We start from the raw sequence: 13,932 nt of genomic DNA, 5'->3' as shown, positions 1-13,932 counted from the left end.
TTGAGGCTGTTTTCGTCAGAGAGAAGAAGGTTAAGTGGTGACTTAATTGAGGCATACAAGATGATCAGAGGATTGGATAGGGTGGACAGTGAGAGCCTTTTCCCTCGGATGGTGATGTCTAACACGAGGGGACATAGCTTTAAATTGAGGGGAGATAGATATAAGACAGACGTCAGAGGTAGGTTCTGTGGTGTTGGGTGCTCTGGTGCACAGATGAGCCAACACAGTTGTATGTGGTACAACTCTCTTTTATTTTAACTCTTATATACAGTTTGTTCTGGATACTCTGCACGTGCTGTCTCCCTGAGTGTGTCGTGTAGCAGGTCTGTCCTTGTCCTCGTCTCCAGCTAATACTGTCCACCAGGTGTCGTGTTTGTGCTTTTGTATGTTTCCTGTCTTTGTCTGTGATTGGTTGTGGTGTTGTGTGTTCTGATTTGTCTGTTGGTGTGTCTATCATGATGTGTGTGTTTGAATATCATGACAGGTTCTTCACTCAGAGAGTAGTAAGGGTGTGGAATGCCCTGCCTGCAACAGTAGTGGACTCGGCAACACTAAGGGTATTCAAATGGTCATTGGATAGACATATGGACGATAAGGGCTTTAGAGTGGTTTCACAGTTCGGCGCAACATCGAGGGCTGAAGGGCCTGTACTGCGCTGTAATGTTCTATGTTCTATGTTCTAAGAACATGAGAACCAGGAGCAGGAATGGGCAATTTAGCCCTTCAAGCCCACTCCACCATTCAATCCAATAATGGCTAATCTCATCTCAGCCTCAACTCCACTTTCCTGCCCATTCTTCATAACCCTTCAACCCATTACTAATCTGTCTATTTCCTCCTTAAATTTACTCTATCTCCTGGCCCATACCACACTCTGGGGTAATGAATTCTGCAGTTTAACAACTCTTTCAGAGAAGTAATTACTCCTCGGCCGGGATTCTCCGACCCCCCACCGAATTCCGCCCCGACGCCGGCTGCCCTATTCTCCGGCGCTGTTTCCCGGGGGCCGGCGGTATTCCCGCTATGCCGGTCAGGGGCCGTTGACAGCGCCCCCCCCCCCCCCCGGCAATTCTCTGGGCCCCGATGGGCCGAGTGGCCGTCCAGTTTTGGCCAGTCCCGCCGGCGTGAATTTCTCACCGCACGCACGGCGGGTCCTGGCAGGTAAGTGTGCGGGGGTGGTCCTGGGGGAGGGGGGGTTCCGACCCCGGGGGGGCCCCCACGGTGGCCTGGCCCGCGATTGGGGCCTACCGATCCTGCGGAAGGGCTGTTACCGTGGGGGCCTTCTTTCCTCCGCGCCGCCATATTGCCCGTGGGCTGGCGCTGAGAAGACAACCCCCGCACATGTGCGGGAAATATGCCAGCCAGTCCGCGCATGCGCGAGATCACGTCGGCTGTTCAGTGCATGCGCGAACTCGCACTGGTCCTTCAGCGCTGGCTGGAGCGGCGCCAACCACTCCAACGTCAACCTAGCCCCCGAAAATGTGGAGAATTCCTCACGTTTAGGGGCTGTTGACGCGGGAGTGATTGGCGCCAGTTTTCCCGCCGGCGGGGGCACGTAGCCCCAGAAGGGAGAATCCCGTCCCTCATCTCTGTTTTAAGTCTGCTACCCCTTATCCTAAAACTATTACCTCTTGTTCTCGATTGCCCCACAAGAGGAAACATCCCTTCTGTGTCTACTTTATCAATAGCTTTTATCATCATATACATCTCAATTAGATCTCCTCTCATTCTTCTAAACTCATGATGTGGAGATGCCGGCGTTGGACTGGGGTGAGCACAGTACAAAGTCTTACAACACTAGGTTAAAGTCCAACAGGTTTGTTTCAATGTCACTAGCTTTCGGAGCGCTGCTCCTTCCTCAGGTGAATGAAGAGGTATGTTCCAGAAACATATGTATGGACAAATTCAAAGATGCAAGACAATGCTTGGAATGCGAGCATTAGCAGGTGATTAAATCTTTACAGATCCAGAGATGGGGTAACCCCAGGTTAAAGAGGTGTGAATTGTGTCAAGCCAGGACAGTTGGTAGGATTTCGCAGGCCAGATGGTGGGGAATGAATGTAATGCGACATGAATCCCAGGTCCCGGTTGAGGCCGCACTCATGTGTGCGGAACTTGGCTATAAGCTTCTGCTCGGCGATTCCGCTCCGGGAAGGTACTAGACGACGAAGGGTATTCTGTAGGTTGTGTCCCATGTTTGTCTTCTGAGGAGGACTTTCCCGGAGCGGAGAAACTACGTCATCTTCTTCACAGCCTTCAACACGTCATCGATGAAGATGAACATCTTGCCAAGGTCATCCCCACACCCCCACTACTTGCCTTCAAACAACCGCGCAACCTCAAACACACCATTGTTTGCAGCAAACTACCCAGCCTTCAGAACAGTGACCATGACACCACACAACCCTGCCATGGCAATCTCTGCAAGACGTGCCAGATCATCGACATGGATACCACCATTACACGTGAGAACACCACCCACCAGGTACGCGGTACATACTCGTGCGACTCGGCCAATGTTGTCTACCTCATAAGCTGCAGGAAAGGATGTCCCGAAACGTGGTACATTGGCGAGACCATGCAGACGCTGCGACAACGAATGAACGGACATCGCGCGACAATCACCAGGCAGGAATGTTCCATTCCAGTCGGGGAACACTTCAGCAGTCAAGGGCATTCAGCCTCTGATCTCCGGGTAAGCATTCTCCAAGACGGCCTTCAGGTCGCGCAACAACGCAGAATCGCCGAGCAGAAGCTTATAGCCAAGTTCCGCACACATGAGTGCGGCCTCAACCGGGACCTGGGATTCATGTCGCATTACATTCATCCCCCACCATCTGGCCTGCAAAATCCTACCAACTGTCCTGGCTTGACACAATTCACACCTCTTTAACCTGGGGTTACCCCATCTCTGGATCTGTAAAGATTTAATCACCTGCTAATGCTCGCATTCCAAGCATTGTCTTGCATCTTTGAATCTGCCTATATATATATTTCTGGAGCATACCTCTTCATTCACCTGAGGAAGGAGCAGCGCTCCGAAAGCTAGTGACATTGAAACAAACCTGTTGGACTTTAACCTAGTGTTGTAAGACTTCTTACTCTTTTAAACTCGAGAGAGTATAGGCCTAAACTGCTCAATCTCTCGTCATAAAACAAACCCTTCATCTCTGGACTCAATCTAGTGAACTTTCTCTGAATTGCCTCTAATGCAACTCAGCCCTCCTCAAATAAAGGGACCAAAATTGTACACAGTACCCTAGGGGCTGTCTAACAGGTCAAAATTCCATTTGCCTTCCTTGTTATCTACTGTACTTGAAAACTATTTGTCTGTGATTCATGCACGAGGACACCCAGGTCCCTCGGCACCGAAGCACTCTGAAGTTTCTTTCCATTTAGATAATAAGTTGCCTTTCCATTTTTCCAACCCCAAAATGGATAACAGACATGGATAACAAAATTGGATTGCAGATTGGGTGAGTTAGAGTATGACTGTGGTGAATTTGATGAGCCTAGCGGTATTTTATTATCACTGTTTTTTTCTTTAGAGATTGAGGTACTTGACCGAAGTTTTATAATGGCAAAAGTTGTGCTCAATGTCTGGCCAGTTATTTATTAAGATGATAGAAGCGTTTTAGCAATTCCAAGTTTGAGAATTTCCTTTGTGTTTTAAAGCTGGAATCTCTCAAATTGACACTGTTGTTGGGTATAAAATGGGAAATCTACCTTGTTTTCATTTATGCAAAGATACATATATTATTTAAAATTCTTCCAACATTTTGTCAGCATTTCACTAACATTTGTACTCTTACACATCAGATGACACCTCCCTAGTGGGGTTGATGCTTATGATATGACTATCCTATGGGCTATGGTAATTGTCTCTTCATGGGAGGTCACTGATCTATTACAGTCTTTTCCCCACTTCCTGTCTTCACGTTTGAAAAGGGCACTGCGATTTGCTGTGGGAAGCTCATTGAAGGGCCTTATCATCAGAGACCATCGTGTGTGGGGAGCAAAGGTCATCGTGGCCCTTTCTGACCAAATTAAAAGAAAACATCTTGGACCGTGCAACAATGACAATGATGTGCTAATAGTGGAGAGTCTCTCCAGCTCTGTGCAAACAGAACCCTGGTTAAATTAACAATCACGCAGCAGAAGGAATTTCAGGATGGATTCAGTCCTGGAGCCAATTTGGGAAGGGGATGAAAGAGATTAATGCAGCCGATGCCGATGTCATGCTGAATAGATACTAGTCTCTTCTCAAGGATGTTTTTCATACTGCTTCCACTGAGTGTGTCGATTCAATCAAATGAGCACTTCTCATTTGAAGAACTGCAAATCTGGAAATCACTGAGCAATACAGGATTCAACAAAGTGATATTAATGCTGCCCTATTTCACCCTGTGCCATCTATCTAAGAGTATCTTAAATTTGGAGGCGCGTTATAATATCCTGACTGCATAATCTGAGACTTAATGATCTGTTGATGTAGGAATGTAATTAATAAGAGATAATACAACAAAATATAGCAAGTCTGCATCTGTAAAAAGGCAATCAACATCTGAAGGGTCCTACCTCGCCCATTAACGAATAATCTTCCTCATTTTTTTTCATATTGATAGGCTGATTGTTCAGCCACAAAAAATTCTATTATTATTTCTGTTTTTCAGCTTTGCTTTTTTTTCCTGCCACCCCAGATGCATCATTTTCATTTGTGATTGTAAAGCTTTTACAAGATGTACCTACAATAAGCCCAAGTGGCAATTAATTCCACAATCACAAGTCAAGCAAACTGAGGCTATTTCTGCCTCAAAACCTGTAACAGGCCAAGGCAGACCTTACGAGTATCTGTCACTTTCCCACCTTCGCCGCACCCATTCCCACCACCTTACACATTGAGGCTGGGCAGAATAAAGCCCTTGTGTGGCCATGTAGGTGAATCAGCAGGTTTCCTGCCCGAGACCCTGTCAGTCCAGGCATGAAATTGCATCTGGGTTTGGGCAGACGGGATCCTGGGAGAATCCCGTCCATTCAAGTTTATGCTCCCATCACCTGCATCAGAACCCCTCATGGGGAGCACAAAATAAACTCTGCCATCGTAAGGAAAGCTAAGCTGAGGGAAAAGCAGGGGCCGACACAGTGAACACGAGAAGAGGATGGGAGAAACTGAAGAAAGGAAAGAAATTGCAAATGACGAGCTGAAACAACAACAGATAAATATTGGAAACAGTCCAAAGGAGAAAACCCCCACAAAAGATAAAAAATAAACTATCAGGCTAGGTGAAGACTGCAATATCATAACATCAACTAACTCATTCCATCTCACCAGCAGCCATCAGTCAGGAACATCTGCAGGAATAAGGATGAGTCAATATTATTGACTTCACACCTCAGAAGTTAGTGCTAAAAGCTTAGCCAAAGATGATTGCTGCCAATGCATTCTAACCTTTTCGATTTGGCATTAGTCTGGGTGGATTTCTCCCACTAACTTGTGTTTTCAGTGCACTGTGCCCCTCTTCTGCGTCCTTCTTGGTTTCCTACCAGTGGGTCTCGATCTTCGCAGTTTCCTTTTTGCATGTTTTCACAAGGCTGTGAAGTAGATGGATGAAGTATCAAACGAAAATAGAAGGAAAAGATTTGTAAATCTTGGAAAACAACACTGCAAATGCTGGAAACACACAGCGCATCAGTAAAGACAAGATCCAGGTAAACATTTCAGGTACATGCAAAACTTGAACAGGTGCTTTATAAAAGCATCAAAGCTCACATGGAGCTTTTATCACATTTACTCTTGAGAGTAAAGCGAATTATCAATATTAATTGTAACCTGCTTAATGAATTGGTTGGGGCTCCCCTCACGGGGATGCCATTGTCATGGTCTCCCCTTCCTTCTCCCTAATCCTCCTGAAATGCTGGTTTTGCTGTTGAAGCAATGAGGAAGCCGCGTGTTGTCCTCAATTTTTTTTGGGCAGCACAGTAGCATAGTGGTTAGCGCAATTGCTTCACAGCTCCAGGATCCCAAATTCGATTCCCGGCTGGGTCACTGTCTGTGTGGAGTCTGCACGTTCTCCCCGTGTGTGCGTGGGTTTCCTCCGGGTGCTCCGGTTTCCTCCCACAGTCCAAAGATGTGCGGGTTAGGTGGATTGGCCATGCTAAATTGCCCTTAGTGTCCAGAAATTGCCCTTAGTGTTGGGTGGGGTTACTGGGTTATGGGGATAGGGTGGTGTGGGCTTGGGTAGGGTGCTCTTTCCAAGAGCCGGTGCAGACTCAATGGGCCGAATGGCCTCCTTCTGCACTGTAAATTCTATGAATAAAGCTTCTGACTATATGTGTAGTACCTCAACGGTTAGCAACACTAACCGAGAGGCCTTAACCTAATCTCTGGAAATATCCGCTGATTATTTTGAATGCATCAGCAGATAGCAGGGTCACACAGCCAGCACTCAATTTCACTCACTAATTTTTAGTAAAAATGTTCATCTTTATTTTCTCTGACTTGTGATCTTCACTAGCGGTTCCCTGCCCTGAGGCATCCTCAACAGTCTTGAGCCAATGGCATTCATAGAAGAAGGGATTGCTGCTGTCAATACCAAGCTCAACTTTTCAGTGTAAGCACAGTAATTTGTCATTTTGGATGTTAATAAGAGTGTGGAAAGCACTGATCAACACCAAACTTCACAAACCTTAATACCAACCGAACAAATCCTTAACCCAATCAAGTAGAATACTTGTTTTGTTCTTGATATACATTGCTCTATCTGCCTTAATATTCAAAATGGATCAACTTGTTATCCAGGGTGTACATACACGCATTGAGAATCACAGTATATATACGCAGGGGGCGATTCTCCGATATTGATCCCAAGTGTTTGCGCCGTCGTGAACGCCGTCGCGTTTCACGACAGCGCAAACAGGGCCCGGACACGACCTACTCTGGCCCCCACAGGGGTCAAGCACGGGGCTGGAGTGGTTCACGCCATCCTGCGCATGCGCGGGGAATGTCTTACGCACGCCGGCCCATCACCAACATGGAGCCGGTGTTCTGGGGCCGCGCGCGGAAGGAGGTAGGCCCGGAGGGGAAAGGCCAGCCCACCGATCGGTGGGCCCCGATCGTGGGCCAGACCCCATCGGAGGTCACCCCGGTGAAGGAGCCCCCCTCCCCCCCCCCCACAGGCCACCGCCCCAGCGTTCCCGCAGAGTACCCGCCGGCAGCGACCAGGGATGGACGGTGCCGGCGGGAACCTGTCGTGTCCTAGCGGCCGCTCGGCCCATTAGGGCATGAGAATCGCCGCTCGCCGGTTCTCCGAGCGGCTCAGTGCGAATCGCGCGCCGCTGGTTTCCGGAGGGGGTGGGAGAATTGCGTGCGGGGGTCGGGGCGGCGTGGCGCGATTCGCGTGGCGCCCCAACGATTCTCCCACCCGGCGTGGGGGGGAGAATAGCGCCCACTAATTTCAAAATATCATATGTTGTTGATCCAAATCATAAAGAGTATTAAGGATTGTGGAACCAAGATGGACAGGTGGAGTTCTAATACAAATCAGCCATAATCTAATGAAATCGGGGAACAGACTCGAGGAGTTGAATGATGTACTCCTCTTCCTACATTATGGGCACGAGTTCAGAGGTGCCTGGAGATGGGGCACATAATCAGCAAGTCAAACTGCCTTCTGACATTCAATAATATCCATCTGTATTAATAGAGCTGGTAGCTGAGGTAATCCAGTAGTTAGGATTACTTAGCTCTTTTGGCAACATGTTTGGGCAAGGTCAACCGGCCGCATTGGACCCAAAAGGCAGCATGGAGAGGCGGAGACCAACTGGTCTATGGCGAGAGATCCCTCTCCCGGAAACTACCCGGCTCATCATGCCTCGCGAGATCTAACACGATCACGTGAGATGTCGCAATGTGAACCCCGCCCATTGTGGGCGGGGTCACCTTCTGGCAAATCTGCATATTAGAGTGAGAGAGCTTGTCTCCCCAGGTCCGGGGAGGCGGATTGGGCCTGGAAGGTGGTCAGACTGGCTAGGGGGGACGGGGGGATAGAACAAAGAACAAAGTAAATTACAGCACAGGAAACAGGCCCTACGGCCCTACCAGCCTGCGCCAATCCAGATCCTTTATCTAAACCTGTCTTCTATTTTCCAAGGATCTACTTTCCTCTGTTCCCCGCCCGTTCATATATCTGTCTAGATGCATCTTAAATGATGCTATCGTGCCCGCCTCTACCACCTCCGCTGGCAAAGCGTTCCAGGCACCCACCAACCTCTGCATAAAAATCTTTCCACGCACATCTCCCTTAAACTTTCCCCCTCTCACCTTGAAATCGTGACCCCTGGTAATTGACACCCCCATTCTTGGAAAAAGCTTGCTGCTATCCACCCTATCCATACCTCATAATTTTGTAGACCTCAATCAGGTCCCCCCCCCTCAACCTCCGTCTTTCCAATGAAAACAATCCTAATCTACTCAACCTTTCTTCATAGCTACCAACCCCCATACCAGGCAACATTCTGGTGAACCTCCTCTGCACCCTCTCTAAAGCATCCACATCCTCTGGTAATGTGATGACCAGAACTGCACGCAGTATTCCAAATGTGGCCTAACCAAAGTCCTATACAACTGTAACATGACGTGCCGACTCTTGTACTCAATACCCCGTCTGATGAAGGCAAGCATGCTGTATGCCTTCTTGACCACTCTATCGACCTGCATTGCCACCTTCAGGGTACAATGGACCTGAACTCCCAGATCTCTCTGTACATCAATTTTCCCCAGGACTCTTCCATTGACCGTATAGTCCGCTCTTGAATTAGATCTTCCAAAATGCATCACCTCACATTTGCCTGGATTGAACTCCATCTGCCATTTCTCTGCCCAACTCTCCAATCGATCTATATTTTGCTGTATTCTCTGACAGTCCTCCTCACTATATGCAACTCCACCAATCTTAGTATCATCTGCAAACTTGCTAATCAGACCACCTATACCTTCGTCCAGATCATTTATGTATATCACAAACAACAGTGGTCCGAGCAAGGATCCCTGTGGAACACCACGAGTCACCTTTCTCCATTTTGAGGCACTCCCTTCCACCACTACTCTCTGTCTCCTGTTGCCCAGCCAGTTCTTTATCCATCTAGCTAGTACATCCTGAACCCCATACGACTTCACTTTTTCCATCAACCTGCCATGGGAAACTTTATCAAATGTCTTACTGAAGTCCATGTATATGACATCTACAGCCCTTCCCTCATCAATTAACTTTGTCACTTCCTCAAAGAATTCTATTAGGTTTTTAAGACATGATCTTCCCTGCACAAAACCATGCTGCCTATCACTGATAAGTCTATTTTCTTCCAAATGTGAATAGATCCTATCCCTCAGTATCTTCTCCAACAGTTTGCCTACCACTGACGTCAAGCTCACAGGTCTATAATTCCCTGAATTATCCCTGCTACCCTTCTGAAACAAAGGGACAACATTAACAATTCTCCAGTCCTCCGGGACCTCACCTGTGCTCAAGGATGCTGCAAAGATATCTGTTAAGGGCCCAGCTATTTCATTCCTCGCTTCCCTCAGTAACCTGGGATAGATCCCATCCGGACCTGGGGACTTGTCCACCTTAATGCCTTTTAGAATACCCAAAACTTCCCCCCTCCTTATGCCGACTTGACCTAGTTTATTTAAACATCCATCCCTAGCCTCAACATCCATCACATCCCTCTTGGTGAATATCGATACAAAGTACTCATTAAGAATCTCACCCATTTCCTCTGACTCCAAGCATAAATTCCCTCTTTTGTCTTTGAGTGGACCAATCCTTTCTCTAATTACGCTTTTGCTCCTTGTATACGGATAAAAGGCTTTGGGATTTTCCTTAACTCTGTTAGCCAAAGATATTTCATGACACCTTTTAGCCCTCTTTATTGCGCGTATGAGATTTTTCCTACTTTCCCGATATTCCTCCAAAGCTTCATCAGTTTTAAGTTGCCTAGATCTTATGTATGCTTCCTTGTTCATCTTAGCTAGTCTCACAATTCCACCCGTCATCCATGGTTCCCTAATCTTGCCATTTCTATCCCTCATTTTCACAGGGACATGTCTGTCCTGCACTCTAATCAACCTTTCCTTAAAAGACTCCCACATTTCAAATGTGGATTTACCCTTAAACAGCTGCTCCCAATCCACATTCCCTAGCTCCTGCTGAATTTTGTTATACTTGGCCTTTCCCCAATTTAGCACTCTTCATTTAGGACCACTCTCGTCTTTGTCCATGATTATTCTAAAATTTACGGAATTATGATCACTATTCCCAAAGTAATCACCGACTGTAACTTCAACCACCTGGCCGGGATCATTCCCTAATACCAGGTCCAGTATGGCGCCTTCCCGAGTTAGACTGTTTACATACTGCTCTAAAAAACTCTCCTGGATGCTCCTTAGAAATTCTGCTCCATCTACGCCTCCAACATTACATGAGTTCCATTCAATGTTGGGGAAGTTAAAATCTCCCATCACGACCATCCTATTGCTCCTACATTTTTCTATAATCTGTCTACATATTAATACCTCTACTTCACGCTCGCTTTTGGGAGGCCTGTAGTAAAGTCCCAAAAATGTTACTGCACCCTTCCTATTTCTTAGCTCTACCCATATTGTCTCAGTACTCAAATTCTCCATCGTGCCCTCCTTAATCACAGCTGTGATATCATCTCAGACCAGTAATGCAACTCCTCCACCCCTTTTACCTCCCTCTCTATCCCTCCTGAAGCATCTTTACCCTGGGATATTTAGTTGCCAGTCTTGCCCTTCCCTCAACCAAGTCTCAGTAGTACCAATAACATCATATTCCCAGGTACTAATCCAAGCCCTAAGTTCATCTGCCTTACCTGCTACACTTCTCGTATTGAAACAAATGCACCTCAGACCACCTGTCCCTTTGCGTTCATCATCTCTTCCCTGTCTACTCTTCCCCTTAGTCACATTGAGTTTATTATCTAGGACCTTACTGGCTTTAGTTGCTGCCTCTTTACTGACCTCTAACTTCCTAATCTGGTTCCCATCCCCCTGCCACATTAGTTTAAAACCTCCCCAACAGTGTTAGCAAAAGCACCCCCTAGGACATTGGTTCCAGTCCTGCCCAGGTGTAGACCATCCGATTTGTAATGGTCCCACCACCCCCAGAACCAGTTCCAATGTCCCAAAAATCTGAGCCCCTCTCTCCTGCACCATCTCTCAAACCACGTATCCATTCTGACTATTCTTGAATTTCTACTCTGACTGTCTCGTGGCACTGCTAGCAATCCTGAGATTCCTACCTTTGAGGTCCTACTTTTTAACTTATCTCCTAACTCCTTAAATTCTGATTGTAGGACCTCATCCCATTTTTTACCTATATCGTTGGTGCCTAAATGCACCACGACAACTGGCTGTTCACCCTCCCCCTTCAGTATGTCATGCAGCCTATCTGAGACATCCCTGACCCGTGCACCCGGGAGGCAACATACCATTCGGGAGTCTCGTTTTCGACCACGGAAATGCCTGTCTACTTCCCTTACGATTGAATCCCCCCTTTGACTATAGCCCTGACAGTCTTTTTCCCGCCCTTCTGTGTAGATGAGCCAGCCACGGTGTCATGACCCTTGGTGAGTCATCTCCCCCAACAGTATCCAAAACGGCACACCTGTTTTGGAGGGAGATGACCGCAGGGGACACCTGCACTGCCTTCCTGCTCTTTCTCTGCCTTTTGGTCACCCATTCCCTGTCTCCCTCACCAATCCTAATCTGTGGTGTGACCAACTCACTGAACGTGCTATCCACGACCTCCTCAGCATCGCGGATGCTCCAAAGTGTGTCCAACGGCAGCTCCAGAGCCGTCATGCAGTCTAACAGGAGCTGCAGCTGGACACACTTCCCGCACATGAAGGAGTCAGGGGCATCGGCTGCATCCCTGAACTCCCACATTGAGCACGAGGAGCATAACACGGGCCTGGGATCTCTTGCCATTTTTACACTTTACCTTAATTGATTACAAATATAATATCAAATAATGAATACGTGGAAGGAATAAAGATTTTACTTACCAATCACAATACTTACCAACCCACGAAGAGTTACATTTCTCCCAGCTGCTAATTGGAGCACTTTCCTTACCAGCCAATCAGGTCACTGCTTTGCTGTGATGTCACTGTTCAAGGTAAGTTTTTAAAGAGGAAAACTTACCTTCCCGACAGACCCTTGGCCACTGCTCCCTTGGGGGGGAGGGGGGAGGGGGGGAGGGGGGAGGGGGAGGGGGGGTGGGAGGGTGGGGGGGGAGGGGGGGGTGGGGGGGGGTGGGGGGGGTGGGGGGGGGAGGGGGGGTGGGGGGGAGGGGGGGGAGGGGGGGTGGGGGGGGAGGGGGGGGAGGGGGGGTGGGGGGGAGGGGGGGGAGGGGGGGTGGGGGGGGAGGGGGGGGAGGGGGGGTGGGGGGGGAGGGGGGGGAGGGGGGGTGGGGGGGGTGGGGGGGGAAGGGGGGTGGGGGGGGGGAAGGGGGGGTGGGGGGGGAGGGGGTGGGGGGTGGGGGGGTGTGGGGGGGGTGTGGGGGGGTGTGGGGTGGCGGGGTGGGGGGGTGGCGGGGTGGGGGGTGGTGGGGGTGGTGGGGGGGGTGGGGGGGTGGGGTGGGGGGGGGTGGTGGGGGGGGGGGGATAATGGTCGGACTAGTCCGAGGGAGGGCGTGGGGCTGGGACAGGTCAGGATGGGGGGTGGTGTGAGGGATCATGTGTGTGTTTTTTATTATTCGTTCATCGGATGTGGGCGTCACAGGCTGGGCCAGTTTTTATTGCCCATCCCTGTGGGCATTTAAGAGTCAACCACATTGCTGTGGATCTTGAGTCACATACACGCCAGACCAGGTAAGAATGGCAGATTACCTTCCCTAAAGGGGCTGTTTAGCACAGGGCTACATTGCTGGCTTTGAAAGCAGACCAAGGCAGGCCAGCAGCACGATTCGATTCCCGTAACAGGCGCCGGAATGTGGCGACTAGGGGCTTTTCACAGTAACTTCATTTGAAGCCTACTTGTGACAATAAGTGATTTTCATTTAATTTCATAAAGGACATTAGTGAACCAGATGTTTTATTGCGAGAATCGACAATGGTCACCTTTTAGACTTTTAATTCCAGATTTTTATTGAATTCAAATTTCACCATCTGCCACGGTGGGATTCGAACCCGGATCCCTAGAGCATGACTCTGGGTCTCTGGATTACTAGTCCAGCAATAAAACCACCTTGCCACTGCCTCCCCATGTGTGTGGGTGGTGGTGGTGGTGGCGGGGGGGGGTATTTTAAAATAGTTACTCTGGTGTCAAAGTTACTTTTTAAACTATCTGAGTAAAACTGACAGAATTATCCTAGGTTAGCAATTGAGTTATCCTAAGTTAACCTAAATTAGCTGTTAGTGCCTGCCCAGCAATGATTTCACGGTTAATTGGCTGCATGCAGGATGTTCGTCCCTTAGTCAGGACGAAGGCACAATCAGATTGCATGGCAGCTCTCTAGGCCCTGCAATGCCAATAGCTGCAGTGGACAGTTCTGGGATTGCAAGCAGGGCCCAGGGTCTATGTCCCGAGATTCCAGAGCCAGGTACATTTTGGAGGTCTCATTGTGAGGTGGGGAGGCGAGACCCAGGGGCTGTGGAAAGAGGGGATTGGGTGCTGGTGGAAAGCTGGGGATGGTAGAGGCAGGACCTGCAGGGGCCAGTCCTTTGGCACGAGGGGTGGGGACGCCAACCACCCTTTCCTGGCCCAGGACTGAGCAGGATTGCATTTTGGGCTTCCTCCCGGCCCTGAACTCCTCCGGCCAGCCTTCAAATTGAGGCTGGATGGGAAAGAGCCCATATGTAGTCAATGGGGATGTGGTGGCGTGGCAGCATTTTCACTGAACCAACAAT

At 48.8% G+C, this 13,932-nt stretch overlaps 2 long non-coding RNA genes across 2 annotated transcripts in view; one reads left to right on the top strand and one right to left on the bottom strand.

Moving 5' to 3' along the window:
* Positions 1-13,932, bottom strand: part of LOC140398016 (uncharacterized) — a 343,855-nt gene that overhangs the window by 18,180 nt on the left and 311,743 nt on the right. Inside the window, exon 3 of the long non-coding RNA XR_011937381.1 lies at positions 5,450-5,592. This is a non-coding gene — a long non-coding RNA (uncharacterized lncRNA). The remainder of the gene's footprint in view (positions 1-5,449; positions 5,593-13,932) is intronic.
* Positions 1-13,932, top strand: part of LOC140398017 (uncharacterized) — a 38,513-nt gene that overhangs the window by 20,376 nt on the left and 4,205 nt on the right. The window lies entirely within an intron of this gene.

The sequence above is a fragment of the Scyliorhinus torazame genome, chromosome 21 (genome assembly GCF_047496885.1).
Source record: "Scyliorhinus torazame isolate Kashiwa2021f chromosome 21, sScyTor2.1, whole genome shotgun sequence".
Lineage (NCBI taxonomy): Eukaryota > Metazoa > Chordata > Chondrichthyes > Carcharhiniformes > Scyliorhinidae > Scyliorhinus > Scyliorhinus torazame.
The sequence above is the reverse complement of the archived record's forward strand: the minus strand, read 5'-3'. Positions and strand labels throughout refer to the sequence as shown.